This window comes from Mustela lutreola, chromosome 4, assembly GCF_030435805.1.
Source record: "Mustela lutreola isolate mMusLut2 chromosome 4, mMusLut2.pri, whole genome shotgun sequence".
NCBI lineage: Eukaryota > Metazoa > Chordata > Mammalia > Carnivora > Mustelidae > Mustela > Mustela lutreola.
This window is the reverse complement of record NC_081293.1, coordinates 61,418,263-61,442,749: the sequence shown is the minus strand read 5'-3', so window position 1 is coordinate 61,442,749 and position 24,487 is coordinate 61,418,263. Positions and strand designations below refer to the sequence as shown.

The window sequence follows — 24,487 nt, the reverse complement described above, 5'->3', positions numbered from 1 at the left end:
CCTTTTTCGAGCCCGGCTAGAACCTTGAGAATTGTCATTCTGAACTCTAGATCTGACATATTACCGATGTCTGTATTGATTAGGTCCCTAGCCTTCGGTACTGCCTCTTGTTCTTTTTTTTGTGGTGAATTTTTACGTCTTGTCATTTTGTCCAGAGAAGAGTAAATGAAGGGGCAAGTAAAATACTAAAAGGGTGGCAACAACCCCAGGAAAATATGCTTTAGCCAAATTAGAAGAGATCCAAAATCGTGAGTGGGGAGAAAGGGGATAAAAAGAGGTTCAAAAAGGAAGAAAGAAAAAAGAAAAAAAAAAAAAAAAGAAAAGAATTTTTTTTTAAAAAAAGAAAACACCTAAGAAAAATGTAAAAAAAAATATATATATATATTAGATAAACTAGTAAAAAATCGTTAAAAAATAAAAAGGTAACAGTTAAAAAAAAAAAAAAAATTTACCCGAAGGCGAGAAAAAAAAAAAAATGAAAAAGAAAAAATTAAATTAACTGCAAGACTAAAAAAAATCACAGGAAAAAAGCCATGAGTTCCGTGCTTGGCTTTCTCCTCCTCTGGAATTCTGCTGCTCTCCTTGGTATTGAAACCGCACTCCTTGGTAGGTGAACTTGGTCTCGGCTGGATTTCTTGTTGATCTTCTGGGGGAGGGGCCTGTTGTAGTGATTCTCAAGTGTCTTTGCCCCAGGCGGAATTACACCGCCCTTACCCGGGGCCGGGGTGAGTAATCCGCTCGGGTTTGCTTTCAGGAGCTTTTGTTCCCTGAGCGCTTTCCGTAGAGTTCCAGAGGACGGGAATACAAATGGCGGCCTCCTGGTCTCCGGCCCGGAGGAGCCGAGAGCCCAGAGCCCCACTCCTCAGTGCGCCCTCAGAGAACAGCGCCCAGTTACTCCCGTCTGCCTGACCTCCGGCCGCGCTCCGAGCTCACCGAGCCTGCGACCGGTTCAAGGTAACACGGAGCTGCGAGCTTACTGTCGGCTCTGTCTCTGTAGCCGGCTTTCCCGTTCCAATACCCGCAAGCTCTGCGACACTCAGACACCCCCGATCCTTCTGTGACCCTGCGGGACCTGAGGCCACGCTGACCCCGCATGGGCTTCGCCCCGGTTTAGCCTCTGGAGCGATGTCCCTCAGCGGAACAGACTTTTAAAAGTCCTGATTTTGTGCGCGGTTGCTCCGCCGCTTGCCGGGAGCCGGCCCCTCCCCCCGGGGTCTATCTTCCCGTCGCTTTGGATTCACTTCTCCGCCAGTCCTACCTTTCAGAAAGTGGTTGTTTTTCTGTTTCCAGAATTGCTGTTCTTCTTCTCTTCGATCTGCCGATGGATTTTCAGGTGTTTGCAATCTTTAGATAAGCTATCTAGCTGATCTCCGGCTAGCTGAAGCAGTCTCAGCTTGCTACTTCTCCGCCATCTTGACTCCTCCCCCCTCCTACTCGGTTTTATTAGTTATAAATTCCCCAACCTTATTTTCTAGGGAGATAATTAGAAGTTAGGTGTTGAGATCATTATTCTTTATTACTCAGCTGGAATGGCCTGAAGTTTACCTCAAAAAGTGTTTTTCCCTGGGTTAAGTGCTGATTAGAAATGACTGATATGAGATCACACCATATTCTTTTTTCAAAACTCTGATTACTAAATGTAAGTGAAATAGAGGCCCATTACAGAAATAATGTTAATGCATGAGAAAATGCCAGGAATAATATAGGACCCACATCATAGAATTTCTTAGGGTGAAGTATGCTGTGTATATCTATGTACATAGGGATAGGCTTTGGCTTAAAGTATGACTTAAATCTACCATAAACATAGTTCTTTAAAAAATTTAGCTGAGAGAAATAGTCCCCCTCTAACCTCACTATTTTCCTCTCAAACTGGAGCGAGGCCTAAAGTCCCTTTTAACCAATTCTATTCTAAGATAAAAGGTTCTTCCTAGAGCTCATTCAGGTTCTGTGTCTTAAGACTGCTGAATTAGGTGGAAAATTCTGTATGAAGACGTCTTATTGCTTACCTGGAGGAGAAGGCAACTGAAGGACGGACTGGGAAGAATCCTTATTTATGCCATATTAATCAAACTGTCTATTTAGGATGTCCGTATTGTTGGTGATTAATCTTGTCCTTGATTGTCAAAAGCTGCACTAATACTTTTTATTATGTCCTTTGCTACCCATCAAACACTTCATTGAAAGCTCTCACTAATTTATTCTGTGCATATGTAATTTGTGTCTATATAAAGCATCTCTGAGCAAGGTTCGCAACCAGCATGGTACCTACTTGAATTTTAAGCTGGGAATTGTGTAAAAATATGTGGTAAACCAGGAAAGAAAATCAAGTGGAAGGATGAAAGGAAAAATGTCCTCATACAAGAATATTGGAATCTTTGTTATTTAGAAGTGTGACAATTGTTTACTAAGGAATGGCTCAAACTACGCTCCTGACAACTTCATTACGTTGGGACTGAGAACAGTTGGACATCAGCCTCTGCAGCCTTTATATAATTACGAAAGCTGTATGTTGGAACATTTCTGCTGCTACTGCCTGCAGCACAAAGTCTGTCTTCCTATTCCTGTCTTTGTAGACTTCTAAAGACAAAGACCCACCACCAACTCTGTGATACCTGATCTCCACACACTTCCCATTATGGCCAGTCCTGTAGTCCCTTCCAGGATGGTTTTCTTGCTGTTTCATATGCCTTGCTCCAAGCTCTGGCCCATGCTGCTCCCCGTTTGTTCTTAGGAACAATGCAACATTTATTGAGTATGTGCTCTGTACATGACTGATGGAAGAAACAGTCTCTGCTTTCAAGAAACTCACTGGTTAGGATAATAAACATTTACTTTTGAAGATGCAAGTATCTCAGCTTAGGTTATGTAAGAGTCAGTTTTTTAAATATTAATATACACTGTTTTAATCATATTGCATAATGTATAATAATAGTAACAGTAATAATTATCATAACTACACCTTACAGTTCTATATCACTTTTAGAATTTTAAAATAAGACATGCTATTATCTCATTTGATTCTGTGGCAACTTTTGCTTCTATATTTTCTTTTAGGTATTATGGATTAATAAATTAAAGCTCACACAACATGCAATAAAATTGTAACCTAGGAAGTATATTCTAGAGATGGGACTAAAACACATATGACCTGAAGATTACTGTGTTCTCTTTCCACTAAACCATAATTTTCTACTTACTGGTTGACTAAGGCCAGCATTCTAAAGAAAAGGGAATTGGTACTAGGTGAAGGAGAAAATAACTTTTAGATCATGGCACAACAGTTCTGGGTAGAGTGCTCTGTGTCACTGATACAGTGTGAGGACAATGATATCTGGTGGTCCGGGGTAGTTAGCAAATTTAACTGTATCTATTAAAAATGTTGCTTAGAGTCAGGCCTGTGTTTCCAAGATAGGAATGGGATCTTTCTCTTTTCTACCTCCTTTTATTTTGAAATTTAGCTATAATATTTCTTGTTCCTCGATCCCCACACTCAAGACCAATGGTTAATTGTAATTCTAATTTTCTTTTACAGATGGGTTAAGGGAAACTTTGTGTATCAGTAAAGGGACACAACCACCATGTATAATCTTGGTTCTATGTAAAAATTCATATTTAGTTTCCAATGATCCTTTCTCAAGTGAAATGTTCTCCCTCCCTTTTCTTTGTAAACAGATTCTGTTCTTACATCAGGGCCTATCTTATACCACTCTTGCATCATCCTAGGTGAGTTTTTAAATTTTTTTTTTATTTTTTTAAATCTCTTTAGTTGGCTGATTGAATTCTTAACTTCAATATTCTATTACTCTCTTTCTGTCCAGTAACATAAAGATTTAGGGGAAAGAAGTGATTGTGGTGAAGTTGTTACTTTCTACCAAATGTTTCAGCTTCTCCCTTGGACACTGGGGGCTGTCCTTCTCCAGCCCTTTGAAGTTAGCCACGGCCATGTGACTCGGTCAATAAATGGAGAAGTAATGAGGTCCGAGAAGAAGCCTGGAGATTCGGTCTGTAATTTGCAATGTGGTTTTCCTCTGTCAGGGTGACTGACAAGGCTCTAGGTTGGCAACTGCTCCTTCAGCCCCCATCAACAGTCCCCATCAACAAAGGAGAAATAAATTTAGTGCATTACACCACTGAGTTGTGGGGGTTATTTGTTACTGCAACATAACCCAGCATATCTCTTTTATATAAACTCTGGATTACGTAAATGATAAGCCAACTAAAGAAATGGTTGTAAAACCTGACAGAAGCAAAGCAAAACAAAAATCCTCTCTACAAAACAAACAGCAACAACAGCAACAAGCTCAAAACTCATCTTATTAATCAGAACCATAAAACCTTTCAGTGTTCGCCTCCTGGGGTGGGAAGTCCTTCAATGTTCTATGGTCAGCGAAAAATACACAGATTCTTGACACTGACATTGACATTGGCACTGACCTTTTGTTGTGTATCAGTCATTGCAGCACAGATGTAGATGTTCCTTTAAAGTAATAGTGTGGGCTTGCTTTATTCACCAAACAAGCTGCCCTTTCCAGAGTCTTGTCTTGTCCTGTATTTTTTTCTTTTTCTTTTTTTTCCAAACTGACTTCCTAAAGGGCTCTAATCTCTGTACTGTTACACCCTGGGTGTGCTGATCTGGAGTGTAAGCAATACTGTCTATTCCAGGAGAACTATACCCAGGGATTTCTACAACCCTCAATGCCCCCCACTTTTTTTCTTTTTTGCTCCTACTTTCTGACCATGCAAATAAAAAGGCAGTGATTAGAGGAAAGAAATGTTGATTCATCACTACAGTTAAAGATTCATGACTTCTACTTGAATATTAGCCACATCAAACTTCAAATGATTTAAAAGGAGAAAACTCAGTCATTGTCAATCATCAAATGTCAAATGTCGAAAATTACTTGATGTTATGAGTTTTTGAGTTTAATGGGAATCCGTCACCTTCTCTTTAACCTCTATTTTGGGGACTGTAACAGAAGAAATTTCAAAATGAGGCCTATAATTTACATTGTGGCTTTACCATTTTCTAGTTTTTTACTTTGGTCAACATTATTTAAGCTCTTTGAACTTCAGTTCTCTCATCTGCACAGATAATACCCACTTCAAAAGGGACAAAAATGTCAACATACCAAACCTAGCAGACATGAAGAAGTCAGTTTTCTTTCTGTTTTCCTCAGCTCCCAATTTATTGTGTTATTGTTTAGATTATGATTTACACTAAAAAAAAATTTAGAAATTATATTTTAAAAAATGTAATGGCTATGGACCTGGGTGGCTGAGTCAATTGAACCTCCAACTCTTGGTTTCTGCTCAGGTCATGATCTCATGGGTGCTGGGATCCAGCCCTGCCGCAGGCTGCGTGCTCATGAGGGATACTCTGCTTGGGGTTCTTCTCCTCTGCTCCTCCTCCCACTGCCCCCTCTCTAAAATAAATAAATAAGTCTTACAAATATGCATAACAGCTATTCACTTTAAATTGTTAATATAATATATACTAACATATTTTTTCCATTTCTCTAACATTTCAAAATTTTAGGCTGTGCCTGTTCTGAGCAGAAAGAAAATGGCAAACTTAATACCAAAGCAAATTAAACACTAGTGGCTACATTGTTTTCAGTGCAAAATATAATCTAAAATAAATGCAAAAGCTTTCTTCCTATAAGACCTCTTTGTCTTATAACAATTATTCATAAAGCCCTCTGCGATACTGGTAGAGTAATGAGCCCATTTCTGTGGAAATATACTCATTTCTATTCAGCTTTCTAGTTCCCAGGGGAATTATGTATTGCTTTCCTGGTTTGAACATGTAGTTCATGAATCTCAAGGAAAAAAATATGAATCAGGAGTCAATAACTGTTTACCTTTAGATATCGAGACAACTGTTCAAACAGTTTGGAAAAGAACGGAAGAAATAAAGAGAAAGAAATGAAAATTGAAATACTTGTTATTTCTGGACGTTAATTGCAATTCCTATACTCTCTTAGTAACACAACCTTCCTAGGATGAAGATAAGAGTGCAGCTAGGGAGATGGCACTTGGAATCTGGACAGCCATGGTGAAGCTGTTAAATATTCAGATGCATAGCTTTTGTCTTCTGACCTCTTTCATGTTTTTATGGGACGTGGATAACATGAGTGATTCACAGAGACCAAAAAGGGAATACCACCAATTCTGGTGGACTGGGTGTTGCCCCAGATTTATAAATGGCTGGTCCATAGACAGGCCACACTTTGTAAAATCTTGTAGTTGAATCTGGTAGAAGCACATTTTCTCTCCAGCTCTTCCCATGCCCAATTACTCCCTGCTGTGCTCCACATTAGTGCTACCCTCATTTACATTATTAGGCTCAAGTATGGGGTGTCTGAATTGAGATCCATCCCATCTTCTCTTCTGTTACAGTGCAGCAGCCATCTGTCTTGCTATTGATAGCCAGCCTCTGCCCTTGTCTTCTGACCCCCTTCTCCTCTCTGCCACTCATATGCTTTGCTCCTACAGCTACTCCCTCTTTCTCCTTCATCAATCTCTCATCCTCTATTGGATTTTTCCATTCAGTATAAAAACATGTTCTGTGTCCTCCCACTTCCATAGAAAGAGTATGCCCAATTTTCGCTTGACCTCATATTCTGATTCTGTCTCTATTTTATATGGGTACTTAGTATCCCCTGCTGGATGCTAGGCAGCCTCTGCCAGGAAATTATACAGATGTTGGCATGAATGACACATGGGCACTAATATGATGTGAAATAACATTTACTATTCACAAAATAAAAAAGCAAAAGGATTCCCCACGGACAAGGGCTCAGGTTCAGTCTGAGTGAAGCAAGTACAAAGCATAGTGGGTAACTTTGGCTTTTATTGATTTTATGGGGTTGTGAATGCTGGATGGGTTTGTGGGGGTTGAATTGCCCCATCAGCAACAAGGGAGAGAGCTTGTGAGCTTTGTTATCCACCGGCCCAGCTGTGGAGCAATAGGAACAGGGGGAGAGTTGGGGTGAGAAAGCTGTCAGTGGTCAAACGTCTTAAGGAATCCTTCTCTTTAACATACTCTCTTTCACTCTTCCCCTTAAATATGAAACTTTTTTTTAAAAAAGATTTTATTTATTTATTTGACAGAGATAGATTGCAGGTAGGGAGAGAGAGAGAGAGAGAGAGAGAGAGAGAGAGAGAGAGAGCAGGAAGCAGACTCCCTGCGGAGCAGAGAGCCAGATGCGGGGCTTGATCTCAGGATCCTGGGATCATGACCTGAGCCGAAGGCAGATGCTTTAACCCACTGAGCCACCCAGGTGTCCCTAATATGAAACTTTTAATTAATGAATTTATTTGAGAGACAGAGCACACAGAAGCAGGGGGAGGGGCAGAGGGAGAGAGAGAGAAGTGGACTCTGCTGAATGGGGAGTCCAATCCTAGGCTCAGTCTCAGGACCCCAAGGATCCTGACCTGAGCAGAAGGCAGATGCTTAAGAAACTGAGCCACCCAGGTGCCCCCACAATTGCCTTTGAGTTTCCAATACTCCACCAAAAATATTCCTGCCGAAGTCATGTAGGATCTTCATGTCACCAAACCCAATACCAATTTTTTGTGCTCATCTTTCTGGATCACCCAGTAGTCTTTGACCCATATGACCACTTAACTGCTCTTGAGGCATTCTCCTGCCTCTCTTTCTATTTCTTTCTATAGGTTTCTTCCTAGTTTCCTGGCTACTCATCTCAGTCACCTTCATGTGATGCTTCCTTTTCTGACCTGAAAATATTGGGGTCACTTAGAAATCTGTCCACTTTTCCCTTTTATGTCAACCCCAATGCCATAGCACATATCAGTTCTTTTTGTGGTTTTAAATATCTGTATACCAATGAAAGTTTATGTCTCCACTTAGATATTTCATATAACTTTCAAGCTTAAAATCTAGGCTATGCTAAAGTTTTATTTGGTTTTCTCAGAGACATCTGAAACACAGACCTTCTGAAGGAAAGTCCAGTTTCCCTTCCAATATGTGTTCCTTCTTTAATTTTCTCTATTTCAGTAAATGACATCACCAAGCCTTCATGACTAAAGCCAGAAATCTGGAATTATTATTGATTATCCCTTCCATTCTCTCATCCCTCAAATGTACTCCATCAGCACCTCTCATTTCTCCACCCCACAACATAGCTCATCCTGCCTATTCTGTCTATTTTCAGTCTAGAAGAGGAAGCTGTCACTTGCTCTAAGTCATCATCCCTTCTGCCCAGGCCTACTGTGGGAGCCCCTCAACTCATCTCTGTATTTCCATTTCTTTCCCTCCAGTCCAGCTTCTCAGAGCAGTCAGAGTAACCTTTATTAAGAAATAAAGTATATCACATCACTCCTCTGCTTAAATCCCTCCAGTGGCTTACTGATCCACTCAGAGTGAATTCCAGACTCCCTGTCTTGACACACAGTGCCCTCTGTGCAGCTGTCATGGTTATGTAATCATTCTGCGTTATACATTATTCCAAATGCTTTTTAAGCACTAATTTATCTAATCTTCACACCAGCCCTGACATCTAAATATTATTTTCTTCTTCTCCTTTGCTTCCTCCTTCTCCTTCTCCTTCTTCTTTTAGGTCAGGAAATGAACCATGGAGATGTTAAGTAACCTGCCTAAGGGGACACAAATAGAAAATGGTGGAGCCAGGATTCAAATCTAGGTCATCTGGTCTCAGGGTTCACCCTAGAGCCACCACATATTACTGCTTCTCATGGGCAAAGGCATGGACAGAGAAATGAGAGAGATTTCTTAGTGAAGCATGAAATGAATGGTCATTCAACCATTCTGAAATTCATCCACAAAAGCAAAGCTCCTACATCATAGGTCAGGACTAAGAAGCTTTGGCAACTCTCTGCAGCATGCTTTGGATGCCAGCAGTGGGTCTGGGTTTAGCCTGAACAATCCTTTCCTTCTTTTTTTTCAGTCCAAGCATAATATCAGCATGGCAGCCCGTGGAGTCCAGCTTGACAGTTTTGTGCTGCTTGCTAATGGCACAGCCAGGACGGCAATGCCGAAATGAGACCGAGTGTGTTGCGATGTGCTACGTAAATTATCATGGGCTCTAGCAAAATTGAATTCACCTTTCCTGTCAAGATATAAAGTGTCACCATTGCCCCCAGCAGCAATTTTTTGGCACACCAGCCAATCCCACTGATAAGTCCTAAAGTGGTAGGTCATCAGAGTCAATAAAACGTTGATTTTGAGTTCTGTTCGGTGCAGGACAAAATGCAGGATATAGACTGAATGAGACCCAGTCCCTGCTCTTAAGGCAAGAGGAAGAGACAGGATATTTTTACTAAATATAATGAAAGTCAGTTTGTGAGAATGTTACGAAAATACACAAACTGCTGTCAGAGAACGAAAGAGGGAAGGATTAATTCTTCCAGGGGAAATAGGGAAGTTTCGTGGAGTTAGATGATGGGCACTAATGAATTCAACAAATATTTATTGAATTTTTCCTGTATTTTGGACTCTGGACTAAGTATATCATCTATTCCTGTATTTTGGACTCTGGACTAAGTATATCATCTATGTAATGGAATTAATTTAAGCCAGGTAAGGAAAAGAAAAATGCAATCTCTCAACTTTTCTCCATATTTATTTCCCAAGACTGGGCAAATTTTGTCCAGTTTGGTAATTCTACTTGTTAACAGCATATACATATCTTGGTAGGGAAGGGCAGGAACTAGAAAGGGGGAAGCCAGGGGCATCTAGCTGACTCAGTCGATAGAATGTACAGCTCTTGATCATGAGGTTGTGAGTTTGAGCCCCAAATTGGGCATAGAGATTACTCAAAAAAAGAAAAGAAAGAAAGAAAGAAAAGGGGAATCCTGTTGCTTCTGCTTTTGATTTGGAGAGAATATTCAGGTACAACCTATTCTTCATCCTCTGGAACTGAGATTGTTAATATACATGTAATATTCTGGAAATTCCAGCTGGAACATGGCATTGTAATTGTTAACAGGAAAATAATGCCGCACACAGGCTTGAAAACATTTTGAAAATAGTCTCTTTTAATTATTTCTGTTTAATTTTTTTTCTTATTAAGTGAATAGCTTGCTTTTCCTCCAAAGTTCTTCCAGTATCTCCTGTAATTACATAGTGCCTTTGTGTAGTTAAGATGAGAAATACCTGCTTTGACATGCTTTTGAACTAGACATAGTAGTTATTCTGGGAGGGAGTCAGGAGACAAAAGAAATAACTGCAAAGACAATGGGATAAATGGAAAGAGCAAACCGAAGCTGGTTTTGTGCCATACTTAGACCTCCATTCAAATCAACTTCCTGACCTTCACTATATTTGTCGGCTAATGGTAGAGGACGTGACGGAAGAAAGTTTGAGGAAAGGGTCTTGTAATGCTATTTTTGTAGGAAATCCTATGGCCAGCACTGTTGCTTCCATCCATCATTTTAAGGTTCACTCTTTCAAATGTTAGAGCCCAGATCAATGATATCAATTCAGCTGCCTTGGCTAGTATGGAGTCCTCTTCCTCCTTCATTGGCCTGGAAACAGTGTGTTTGGCACCTGGTTTGGTATGGTTCAGTTACTTTTCAAGGACCTAAACTCCCTGGATTACGCACTTACTCTTCTGTATATAAATACAATTTACCGCTTGCCCCCAAATGTCGGTGGGAGGTCAGGAATAAAAACACAACCACTCCAACAAGATATGCTATGGGCTGGTTCAGAACACTCTGGATTCAGAAAATTCTTTCAATCCCTGCTATCGCCCTCCCTAAGTAGCGCTAACTTGGAAAAGCTACTGTTTCTAAGCCACATCTTCTTTGTGTGCACATTGAGACCCATCAGACCTTCATTGTTGAGAAAATAAAACAAGATAATCTACATAGAGAAGTGACTGGCATGCGGTTAGGACTTTGCTCAGCAAAGGGTGAAATATAATGATAGCGAATCCTAGGGTCAGAATCAGTCCTTATCGTTTCTACTGATTGTGTTAATTACTCTAACTGAGTGGGTAGTGCCATGATGTAAGGCCATGCCACCCAGACCCCCTTTTAGGAACTAGGCATTTATTCCTAAGTGGTTGGCAGTGTTGACTTCCGATGGCTCAGGACAACATCCTTCTCTGAGAATCGCCCTCTGAAGAAGGAAGCTGCCTTGACCCTCTGCAAGAGCAGCCTGCATCCAGTGATTGATGACTGGGGGCAGTGCAAAGGCTCAGACTCTTGCCTCAATAAGAACACCTCTGGAGGACTTCCAAGCTCAAGAGCTTTTTGAATGATTGGCAAGGTTGTAGCTAGAACTGTATCTCACTTTGTCTTTGCTCAATCCTGCTTCCTCTGCTACCCGACAGTTGTTCCTCAGAACACATCCCAGTAAGCCTCCTGCATGCACATCTCAGCATCTGAAAGTCTCTTTTCTTAGGATCTTAAGAAGGACAGGAGGCATCTCTTTTCCCACACCATGCATCCTTCCTGAAAGAAGGGACAGGGTTCTCGAGGTGGAGCTTCCCAGAGGGCTAGTGTTAACAATGGTCTACTGTCTAAAGAAGAGAGGACTATTTTGTGGGTGCCATCAGAATGGTTCTTTCCTCATTTTCCCAAAAATTCCAGGCTTCCCCAAGCTTTTCTGTATTTTTTGTCCACACAGGTTTGTTTACCTCAGACTAATTCAGTGCTTTTTTCTCTCTACCCAGGTGAGCAGGGCTAGAAGTTGAAGAGAAGACAGCTTCTCCTGACATCAGTTCCACACGTTCCTTCATCTCACTGTTCTTTAAGAAGAAGTGACAGGCACTTTACTGAGACAACATAAAGAGGACTGAATGAGGAAATAGAATGTGAGTCCCCAAAAGACTGCCTGTCTTTTGGGCTGTGATTTTGAAGTGGCTTGTGTATTACCTGGCAAGACCACAATAGGCTTTTGAAAAAGACAAGCAGACTCACATTTGTTAAAGCTCTAAGTAGCTTGAATCAATGCTAGGCTGCCAAAGATCAGCTAACTTTAGGCGATACCCAGGGCCTTTTGCTTCAGAAGGTTTCCCTCTTAGGTGAAGAGTTTTAAATAAATCATAGAAACAAATCCTTCTTCAGTGTCTGCACACCACATGCAGGACATTGTTTTTGTCATTCCGAGGTTTGCAAAGGATGATTCCTGCCTTTGAAAAGTCTAGAGTTTTGGCAGGAGTCATAACAGATATTGCCATAAAATATTTCAACCACTTGACTTCAAATGTTTTGAAGACAATTCCAAAATCATGATAGCTTCATATTATGCCAGCCAGGCCACCATTACCATCTGCTCTAAGTGGTTTGGTATGCAGCCTTTATAAGGTGAGCAGATTTCTTAGTATTTTAGCTGGCTTAACCAAATATTCTCTTTTACAAAAGTAGATCCACAAAAGTAGATTCTTATCCACAAAACCTGTGTTTTTTAGTTTTTTTTTTTTTTGTTATTTTTATTTTTACCTTCTTGAATATCCAAATCTGTTTCTGAGGCAATTAAGAGCAAAGTGACTGAAATGCTATAGCAAGTATCTAGTTCGGTGAAAAAAAAAAGTCCAGCCATGAAGAACTTCAAAAGTCAGGGGGAAAAGTCTGCTTTCAGATAGCAGTATTTTCTTTGGTAATCTGCCTTACAAACTCTATCAGCAACTATTGGACTCTTAAATCTTTCCAAGTGTTATGTGTTAAGGAAAATAGGAAGGTTATTAAACTTGTGCCTATAGGGAAATATGAATCATAAAAATACAATCAACTAGAATTAAAATCTTCAATTTTATATAATTTATGTTGAGAGGAGCAACACTAAAAACAAAATTTATTAAAAGAAAAAGCAGTAAATGAAGTCATCCTCAGGCATAGCATAGATACAGTCTGCCCTTCGGAGCACTCCTAACTGCACAGGAGTGGGTCATAAGTCTTGGTATGGATTTAAGGCCGTGTTGATGAACCAAATAGAAAAATTTTCAAAAGAAAAATATTGTGTATTACAGTGCTTTTAAAATTTGTTGCTGTTTCTTTTAAGCATAATTTCTTCTTATGAAATTAAATTTTATCTGAAATACCCATTTGTATATCAGGTAAAAGTCATGGTTTAGTAAAATACAGTTCCTAAAATGCATTTAGTTAAATGTATTTAAATGTCCTAATTAAAGATTTTCAGATGAACTTGAAAATTTAATTTGACATCCAAATTTTCATTTTATGTTAGCTACATAATATGGAGAAAATTGCCATTCATACAGATGTGTAGCTGAACATGACGGTTTCTGTCTTTATTTTTTTAAATAACACCTTGTGATCATAGTATACTTTCTTTTTTTTTTTTTCAAAGATTTTATTTATTTATTTGACAGAGAGAGATCACAAGTAGACAGAGAGGCAGGCAGAGAGAGAGGTAGAGGGAAGCAGGCTCCCTGCTGAGCAAAAAGCCCGATGCGGGACTCGATCCCAGGACCCTGAGATCATGACCTGAGCCAAAGGCAGTGGCTTAACCCACTGAGCCACCCAGGCGCCCCATAGTATACTTTCAAGTGGATATGAGAAGAAACATTATCGTTGGAGGTTTGCCACTAAACAATTTAACCTGGCAACAACCATTAACGTATTAGTTTTCTCTAATGTACTGTAATTTGGGATTTATGTGTATATGCTATATAATAGTTCTAAAAACTGGTTCAAAAACCTAAAATTAAAATTTGAATGAAACATTTATAGATACTTGAAACACCTCTTCCAAGAATTTGCCAATCTCTATTATAACACATAATAACAATATCAAAGCAGTGATGCCTTCCTACCCCAGGGGATTAAATGAATGAACAGATATACTGTGTGAGGGTTGGATGTAAATTGGGCCTTTCATCAATAATTTTTCTTCTCTTTTCCTTTTTTAAAAGTCCTGATTCTACTACTGACTTTCTTTCTTTCTTTCTTTTTTTTTTTTTTTAAGATTTTATTTATTTATTTGACAGAGAGAGATCCCAAGTAGGCAGAGAGGAAGGCAGAGAGAGAGAAGAGGAAGCAGGCTCCCTGCTGAGCAGAGAGCTCGATGCGAGACTCGATCCCAGGGCCCTGAGATCATGACCTGAGCGGAAGGCAGAGGCTTTAACCCACTGAGCCACCCAGGCGCCCCTACTATTGACTTTCAATGTCAGCTAGGACTGTTTATTTAACCTTAATGAAATTCCTTTTCCTCATCTGTAAATTGGAAATAGTATCTACCTAATTGGTTATCGTGAGCATAAAGTAAGGTAACAATACATTCTCTCTTTCTTTAATTGTACATTGTTATTAATTTTATTATTTGTCAAATTATAAACCCAGTTGACTGGTTGTACCATCCTCCTTTCTGCTCTCTACAGTGAGGAAGGGAAAAGTTCATTTGCAACAGAAGTCTTTCTAGAACCATCATCTGTAAGGGAAACCAGGGTATATTTCAGTGTGTTTCTTGCATTTTAGTCTGAACATTTGTAACTAAGTCATTGAAATTTAGCTAACCTAATGAAATTTGAATAAAATGAAGACTGGATGGCCTTGAAAAGGGTAGATGTTTATAAAAGGATGACATGAAACTCAAAGACTGTGTTTATAGCTGCCAGCAGCTCTTTCCTGCCTGGATGCCACAGAGCTGTCTCTGAAAACAAACCCTCTGCCTGAGACTCCCCAAGAGTTCTTAAGTCACTATGGAAGTAAGATGCCTGGCAGTTTGATTTGACTTCCGTTTCTTACTCCCATTATTAGTCAGTTGCCAAGTCCTACTGATGTCCCTGCTTAACCATCCCAACTCCTACTACCTAGTTTTGGTCTTTAAATATGTTCTGCCAGAATTAAATCAATAGTCTCCAAATTCATGTTTTCTACCCTCTACAAATCTGAGCAAGACACATAGATGTCTTTCCCTCAAAACACATAGATGTCTCAGTTATAGCCTATGGAATGAAGTCCAAGCTTTTAGGATCTGGTCCCTGCATCTCCCTCAGGCCTATTTTTCCCTACTCTCTATACCAAATTTACTCCACATCGGCAGTGTAGTTCTGAGTACACACAACGTGGTTTCATTTCTATGTCTTTGGATTTCTTCCTTTTTTCATCTGGAGAACCCAGCTCACATACCAGCAAATTCCAGGAAGTCTTGTCTGAGTGCTCTGTCTCTCCCTCATGGGCCTCCTTTTGAGTTAGTTTAGGTCCCTTCTCTAAGGTACTAGAGGTCCCTATTCATCCTCTTCCGTTGTACTTATGATAGGACTTTGCGGTTCTTCATTTAGGTGTCTGTATCCTTCTGTGAACTCCTGGGAGAAAGATACTGTGTCTCACCGATTCAGTGTCTAGGATCCTTCCTGGCTCCTAGGAATCAGAGGAAAAAATGTATTTGTCACACATGAAATAAGTTAATGTATGGGTCACAGATAGTCGTATTATCTTAGTGAAGTCACAAGTTAGTCAGTAATGGATTGCATTATTAGCACTTTGGATTTCTTAATTTTAACCACAAACTTTTAACCACAAACTCTACAGTGTTTTTTTTTTTTTTTACCCTGAGGGTTGTCTTCAGACGAACCCATATCCATCCTCTAGAGTAGTGGGAAGTGTCTGTTTATTGGAACTAAATAATTATGGATGCTGCATGGGGTCTATGCCACAGTGGGTGGTTCAGTTAATAGGTAAAGCATAATGTTTAATTGATGGGGGTAGGCCATTGTATAATTTGACTTTCTCAGCCTGAATTTTCTTGGCATGTTCAGAAGACTATCCAAGGCAGACTGTATCTTTATATTTCTGAGATTTTCCTGAGCTCTTTGAAAGAGTCTACTTGTATAATTATTATAGTTGAGGAGATAGTGGTAGTGAGTTTATATGAAAAAGAGATTTTTTTCCCCCCCTAGAGATGGGGAGAAGCAGAGGGAAGGGCAGAGGGAGAGGGAGAGAGAAAATCCCAAGCAGACTCCCTACTCAGTGTGGAGCCTGACACGGGGCTCCTTCTTAGGACCCTGAGATCAGGACCTGAGTTAAAATCAAGAGTCAGATGCTTAACCAACTGAGCCCACGGTACCCAGGTACCATGAAAGAAAGATTTGAGAACACTCTTTTACTCTTCTACCACGCTTTGGTGAATCTGGATAATGTAAACCCCCAATTAAGCCATAGTAGGAATATAACTGGACAGAAAAAGTCAAGAAATGACAGCTCAGATCAGCCCAGAAATGGAAAGATTTAGAACAAAATCATTAACAAAATTACTTAGAGCAAAATCATTAACAAAATCACATTAACAAAATCACTATTAAGTAAGCAAACAAACAAAACCCGTGATTAAGAAATGCTGCACTCTCCATGGTTCAAGACGGTAGCTGGGAGTAAACATGCTGTATATCCTCTTTAGTACCCACCACTCTCTAATCTACTTTTTATGTTATTCATATCTGTCTCCTTTACTGCAATGTAAACTCCATAAGGGTAGGGTTTGGTCTGCAATGTTTGGTCCTGTATCCCCAGTGCTCAACACCCCCCAAAAGAATAATCTAATTTAAAAATGGGTAGAAGACATGAACAGACATTTCCCCAAAGAAGACATACAGATGGCCAATGGACACATGAAAAGATGCTCATCGTCACTTATCATCAGGGAAACGCAAACCAAAACTACAATGAGATATGACCTCACACTGGTCAGGAGAGCTAAAATCAACAACACAAGAAGCAACAGGTGTTGGTGGGGATGTGCAGACAAAAAACCCTCATGAACTATTTATTTCTTTATTGGTGGAAATGCTAACTGGTGTAGTCACTGTAGAAGGCAACATGGACGGTCCTCAAAAAGTTAAAAATAATCCCATGTTCTTAGATGTTCTTTGAAATGCCTTTGGTGATCTATCAAGTTAATTAATTCATTTTCTATCCAGAACTTAAGGTAGGTACTAAATTTAGAATTTGATCAAGTATTTATTGAGCAGAAATACTGAATCATGCACTATTTATCACTGGACTTGTAGATTCTTTATTTCAAGATCATCATCAATAGAGAATTGTTTCATCATATACTATCATATCTCCATAGTTTTAAGCATTCCCATTTTATATAGTATAGACAAGATTTGCATTAAACTATGAACTGGAAATGTAATGGTGACTACTAAAACTGAAATTAAAAAGTTTTCTCAAGTCTCAAAGAAATAGCCATCATACTCACATACAAAAAGTCAAGAACACTCAGGAAATTAGTTTAACAATTACGATGTTCTCAATGAAGTTGATGTTTAAATTTTTGCCAAGTTTTTATTAGAGAAGAAACTATTTTTAGTCAGGTATCAGTATAAACTAACATCTCTTGAACTATTGGTGGCCTTAAAATATATTTTCAGTAGAACTTACAATAGGTACTTATTGAAGAGACCTGAATATATATTGACTATCATGCTTTTTAGGACTTAACAATACTAAATAGATGATCTTGGGGTGCCTGGGTGGCCAGGTGGGTTAAAGCCTCTGCCTTCAGCTCAGGTCATGATCCCACGGTCCTGGAATCAAGCCCCGCATGGGGCTCTCTGCTCAGCAGGGAGTCTGCATCCCACCCCCACTCTCTGCCTGCCTCTCTGCCTACTTGTGATCTCTGTCAAATAAATAAGTAAAATCTTAAAAAAAAAAAAAGATGATCTTAGCCAAGTGTTTTGTTTTCTCCACAAATAATACCAGTATACTGTTATATTCAAGTCATCTATTATTTTTAAATAAGTTATATTTTTTCCTGAAAGTTTATTTCCAATGATGCTCCATCTGTTAATACACAATCTTTTATCCAAGCTTTGACAGTAACTAGCTCTATACATTTAGATCAATTGCTTTCTAGACCTCAGATTGATTTTTTTTTAAAGATTTTATTTATTTACTTGACAGACAAAGATCACAAGTAGGCAGAGAGGCAGGCAGAGAGAGAGAGAGAGGAGGAAGCAGGATCCCTGCTGAGCAGAGAGCCTGATGTGGGGCTCGATTCCAGGACACCGGGATCATGACCTGAGCCGAAGGCAGAGGCTTTAACCCACTGAGCCACCCAAATGCCCCTAGACGTCATATTTTTTATCTGTTAAGTGCTCTTTATAGTTTCTTTATGGAAAATTTAAAATTATTTATGCAATTTAGAAAGTAAGCAATAATTATATTCAATTTACCTTAAAATTCTTCAATGTACCTTAAATACATTGTGATACTTTTTTTCCTAGTTAGTAATTAATACTGTTTGTAAGTTTTCATGCATTTGTAAAATATGAATAGATAGTAGTTTGAACTTTTCAAGAAGAAAAACAGGAATCATATACATGATTTTTTTTCACTCCAATTTTCATTTAGGAAGAAGTACTTTTGAATGAAGAAAAAGTATGATAGAATAATAACTTGGTGCTGGGGCCAATAGGCTTAGTAAGTATGGATGTAACTACATAATCAGTATATCTAAATTGTCTTGCTGCACAGGTTATAACACAAATTTTCCATTATAAATTACATCTACTTTCCTCTGCTTATTTTCTTAAATTCATATTTTCCTTTTATGATAGTAGTTAATAGTCAACAATATTTTCATATGGCACAATAATTTTTTTATTTTTTTAAAGATTTTATTTATTTGTTTGACAGACCGAGATCACAAGTAGGCAGAGAGGCAGACAGAGAGAGAGAAAGGAGGAAGCAGGCTCCTTGCTGAGCAGAGAGCAGATGCGGGGCTGGATCCCACGATCCTCAGACCATGACCTGAGCCGAAGGCAGATGCTTTAACCCACTGAGCCACCCAGGCGCCCCTTAATTTTCTTTTATTTTTAAAAGCAAAGGTAAGTATATTCAGTTTTGCTTCCATTAGAGTTACAGAGGTAAATAAATTATCCCTTTGTTTTTTCTAAAATTCTCCTGGACAAATACATACTATAGTCCATAAAGGAGTCTTTATTGAGATATATAAAACAACAATACAAATAAGTTATGGTAAGTAGGATGACTGTGAGTGATGGCAATTTTAAGGATCTGTATTCGTTTGTTATATTTCTTTAAAATTGCATAATATAAATACGTTTAATATATTATTTTGAAAACTTGGAGTAAAGCATCCTATGCACAGTAAAAGCTGAAAACTCTCCCCTTGTGCTTGTCGTTCTACACCAGTTTCACTCCCTTCCTTGGCAGGGATGCACTGTGAACTTAGGGGACAAGTTTTTAAAAATGCAAGCAGAGAGAGTAATTATCATATGGTGTCACTTACTTGTGGAGCATAAGGAATAACGTGGAGGGCACTAGGAGGAGGAGAGGAGAAGTGAGTTGGGGGAAATCAGAGCGTGAGACAAACCATGAGTGACTGTGAACACTGAGAAACAAACGGGGTTTTGGGGGCGGGTGGGGGTTGGGTGAGCCTGGTGGTGGGTATTAAGGAGGGCTCGTATTGCATGGAGCACTGGGTGTGGTGTATAAACAATGAATCTTGGAACACTGAAAAATAAAAAATAAAAAAATTACATCTTCAGGGACGCCTGGGTGGCTCAGTTGGTTGAGCAGCTGCCTTCGGCTCGGGTCATGATCCCAGCGTCCTGGGATCGAGTCCCGAATCGGGCTCCTTGCTCCGCAGGGAGCCTGCTTCTCCCTCTGACTCTGCCTTCCACTCTGTCTGCCTGTGCTCGCTCTCGCTTGCTCTCTCTCTGACAAATAAATAAATAAAAATCTTAAAAAAAAAAAAAATAAAAAAAAATAAAAAAATAATTACATCTTCAGACCATTTTCTTCTATTTATTTATAATACATACATATTTAGAAATTTTAAAAAAATATCTGGAAATTTTCTCTTTGTGTTGTTTTTATTCTTTTTTTTTTTTTTTTTACTTGCTAATGATATCTTGGAAATCCTTTTGTAAGCCACTATTTATAGATATCCATGGTTCTTCTACTGGGTGTACAATAAGTAGTTAATTAAATTAAATATATTTAGTTTCTGAGCATATGTTTTGGATCTTTAATTTCTTCTTTCTTGGTTTCGTGAAACAAAAGACAAATCTTCATGAATCTTATTACCTTCCAGTGAACTGACTTCATGATGTCTGTGTAGTAAGATTATTGATTTTAAGGCAGACTTTATAAGAGATACTGTGCATGAAACTGTTAGTTTTCATGAGTTGTGATTTTAGAAAGGTCTTATCTCTCAGTGAAGAAGAGTAACACTCTATAGAGTTTATATTATCAGTAGTTGCTGAGGAGAGCGTGGCTTATTTGATAGCCTATCAAACGAGGTTAGAAAGCTTATTAAGTGATTACTAGATTTGAAAGCCTATCAAGTACTCATTGTATTTTCTGACTAGAGTCAATAAATACTCCAAAAATTTTGGAAAATATAAAAAGCATACTGTAATTAATCTCACCACCCAAACATAATTTTGTTATTCTTTTGGTGCTTTTTTTGTTTGTTTGTTTTTTCAAAAATTTTTTTTTCTTCTAGGTATATAAATCTGTTTTTTGAAACCATACTTCCTGGGTTCAAATTCTAGTTCTGCTATTTGTAAGCTATGTATTTTGAGCAAGTTCCAAAACTGTTTTAAGACTGTTACTTCATCTGTAAGCTGGGAGGGTAATACAAACTTCCTCCTACATTTGTGAGAACCTAATGAATAGAATACATGCAAAACCTTAAGCCTGGTATATTTAGTGTGTTCTCAATACATTAATTATTATTTAAACAATTTGGAACATACTGCACCATAATTAGGTGCTTTCTTTGCTCATTGAATATACTTATCATCTCCAGGTCATTCTGTAGTCTCCTTTATTATTAAGTAATTTTAATCAGGAAATGTTAATTCTATCATATGACAAAATGATGTATATTTTGTATAACAATCTTTTAGTATTGGACAGTTAAACTAGTTAAAGCAATTTATGCTGTTAAAGACAACAAACAAATGTCTAGATACTTTTTGTCTTTTCCAATTTGAAGAAATTAGATGGCTAAAGCAAATGATATGTATCCAAATTGAACAATGGGGTCTGATGGATTTTTAAAATCCCTATTTTAAAGATTCTTTTGGTAGTTTTATTTTATTTTATTTTAATAACGATTTTATTTACTTATTTGACAGAGAGACAGAGCACAAGCAGGCAGAGGGAAAGGGATAAACTGACCTTCCCGCTGAGCAGAGAGCCTGATGTGGGGCTGGATCCCAGGATCCTGCGATCATGACCCAAGCCGAAGACAGAAGCATAACCGCCTGAGCATCCAGGAGTCACTCTTTTGGTGATTTTTAAATAAAACAATCACATCTGCTCTTGATTTATTTCCTTTTGAATGAAAACCTTGGTTTAGCAGTGGTTTTAACATTAAAACAATAAGGTCATAGACTGAATATATGTGGTATAAATGATGTAACACAACTTATATATCCAATCAATGCTGTCTTTCAAAATAATTACTTTTGAAGATAAGATATAAACTTGTTATATTGATGATTACATTTGTCAAAATGTCACATTTGTCACAAGAAGTTATTCTTCAACAATTACATAAAGACATGAACATTTTTCATATATTATGGTAGATTGTTATTATATCCTATAACAAAATATAATTGAACTTTGTTTTTTTTTTCATCAGAGTTGACTTAAATTATTTGCAACATTTTTCTACTCTATATCCAACTCTTCCTTCTTAACCAGAATATTATCATTTTTGTTAATGTGACTAGTGTGTTTGGCCCTGACCATAGATTATGGCTGGTCCAAACCAATTCTCAGGATGTCTTACATGATTTGGTCTAAAGAACCTGTTCTGTCAGTAAGACCTGATTGGAAATCTACCCAGAAAGTACTTGTTAAAGCTTTTGTTTTCCTGCTTAAAGGAGATGGTTATAGCTGCCCATCCTTTCTTGATTTCTCTCTTCTTCCTGCCTCAAATGAAGCCAGGATTGTTGGAAATGCAAAACCATCTTGTGACCAGAAGATCACTTCAACCTCACTGAGCTTCTGAGTTAACATCAGCAACTACCCAGCTTCAGATGGCTTATTGTTTGGGGAGAAGAAAATTCTCCTAATCATTTAAACTTATTTTGAAGGCATTTTTCTTACAATTACTTTTGAAACTTACTTTTTTAGAGAGTTCATCACAATTGACTGTTCTGGGAGAGTGTACATGATTTCACGTAAAAAATAGACTGGTTTTAAACGAGTATTTCGAAGAAATTATAGACTATACAGTTGGAAGGGACTTAGAGATCACCTAATTGTAAGTTCTTAATGGTGGATGTTCATCAAAATTACCATTGGAACCTTAAAGAAATGTATATATGTAGGTTCCATGCCCAGTATGTCTTAGATAGGGCCCAGACACCTGTATATATATTTTTAAATACCGGGGATTCTAATGGAAACCAGAAATGAAACTTACTATACCCACCCTTCTAAAACAATGATTTGTGGACTAACCTGTGATGTGTGGATCTAGCAGCAGCCCACAAAGGGGAAGTAACCCTGTGCAATTGTTATTAGCCAAACCCAGATAAACAGATAAACCCAGATAAACAGGAGAAGAAAACAGTCATTTAAATCTGAGCTAACTGGAGCCAATTTTCTTTCTAGAAAATAAAATTATAAAAAAATGAAATCTGATATCATTCTTTCAACTCTCTCATGCTTCCATGAGAACTTCCCCTTTTGTTCCACTGCTCATAATTGTTCAGATATCCAGAGTCTTCCAAGGTTTATACCAATGGTTTGGATTACCTTGTTTGAAAGATTAGATCAAGGTAATAAATGGTGGCAGGTTGGTTGGAGCTGTTGGCTGGACATAGTGTTAGCTGTCATTTTGCCTTCCCCAACCTTAACTTCTCTACCAAGAGCAAGCAAATTTGGTAGTGAAGATGATTCAGGCCCTGTTTTGTTGGTTCTTATTTTAGTTATATGTATCATTACTTAGAAATTCTTCCAGACCTCATCTGACAAACTATTTAGGTTTCTACTTAATGTGAAATCTCAAATAATTTAGATAACTTATTATTAATAAATAGCCATTCTTCAAAATGAGTTCTGGCACATTCTTAGACATAAGGTAAAGATTTAGAAATAGTTATTACTTCTGGGCCTGAAATAATAAGGAAATGTAGTAAATATGAAATTATGCTTTAGTAAAAATAGGTTTCATTCTCTTTTGAGCTCACTTAACTTGAATTTAGAATTTAGTCATTTTCCATTACAAATCAGGTTAATCTTATGTTCAAATACCCAAATACATATATAATAAGCATTATATATGGTTTGTGTACATAAATACACACACGTCATGCATATCTATAAACGTGTATATATAATGAATATTATATGTGTGTGTATATATATGCATATACCTATATAGTATATCACAATATATGAATATATCTGCATAAATAGCTATGTATATGCACAGAGACAAATACACACAGACTTATATACATATGTGTATTTATTCTAAGCTACAGTACACGGTCTCCTAGAAATGATAGGAAATATTTTTTGAAGACATTTTTATCTTCCCCTACTATATGTCCAAAAGCAGGATCCTGCTACCGGATTTTAAGACATGCATTAAGCAGTGCTAATTAAAAACAGCATCTTAGGGGCACCTGGGTGGCTCAGTGGGTTAAGCCTCTGCCTTCGGCTCAGGTCATGATCTCAGGGTCCTGGGATTGAGCCCCGCATCGGGCTCTCTACTTAGGGAGTCTGCTTCTCCCTCTCCCGCTCCCTGTGCTTGTGTTTCCTCTCTTGCTGTCAAATAAATAAATAAAATAAATAAATAAAAAACCAAACAGCATCTTACGTGGCTGGAACTTAGCAGCTGAGGTTACTCAGAGCCTTGGCCACGTTGCCCTCGTTTACTATGGGGAGTGATCGGCAGAGAAGATCTAGGCTACAGGGGGCCAGGTTTCCCTCCGCTATGTCAGCTTTAGAGCCACTGCAGGGTCAGTAGCCTCTTAGTTCTGTGCCAAACCAGAAGCCTGCCGGTCCAGCTGAGGCTCTGGGACCAGCAAAAGGGCCGGTTTGGCAACCCCGACGCCGGGGTGCCTTTCAGGGGGCCATCAGCTCTCCACCACGTGGGGGCGGAAAGAACCGTCTCTCCACCTGTGACAGTCTGTGGCACCCAGGATGGCAAGTGCCCCTGGTCTCCGGAGCCGGGCAGCCAAGGCGTGTGGGCTGGACGGCAGCCGGGTTTGGGGAACCCGGGAGAATTCGCCGGCTGCAGCGGGGCAGCGGGCGGAGCGCACACACGGCGCCGCGGCTGCCTGGAGCGTGGGAGCGGCCTCTGCTCAGAGAGCAAAACCAAACAAAACCTTAGCATTAAAAAACAGAGAGAGAGAGAGAGGGTGCGCGACGGCTCGAGTGCTAAGATGAGACTGCCAGCTGGAATGGAGCAAGGGACAGTGTGCAGACGGGCCCGCAGGGAGGAAGAAAAAGGGCGGCGCCTGCCCCTGGCCGAAGCCGAGGGAGAGCGCCCAGACAGCTGGTGCGGTGCGCAGGCCTGCTCCGGTGC

General features: G+C 38.9%; 1 long non-coding RNA gene across 1 annotated transcript in view; it reads left to right on the top strand.

Annotated features, from left to right (window-relative positions):
• The window catches only part of LOC131828912 (uncharacterized), a 461,649-nt gene extending 449,402 nt beyond the window's left edge, over positions 1-12,247 (top strand). Inside the window, exon 7 of the long non-coding RNA XR_009352604.1 lies at positions 11,667-12,247. This is a non-coding gene — a long non-coding RNA (uncharacterized LOC131828912). The remainder of the gene's footprint in view (positions 1-11,666) is intronic.
• The last annotated feature ends 12,240 nt before the right edge of the window (positions 12,248-24,487 follow it).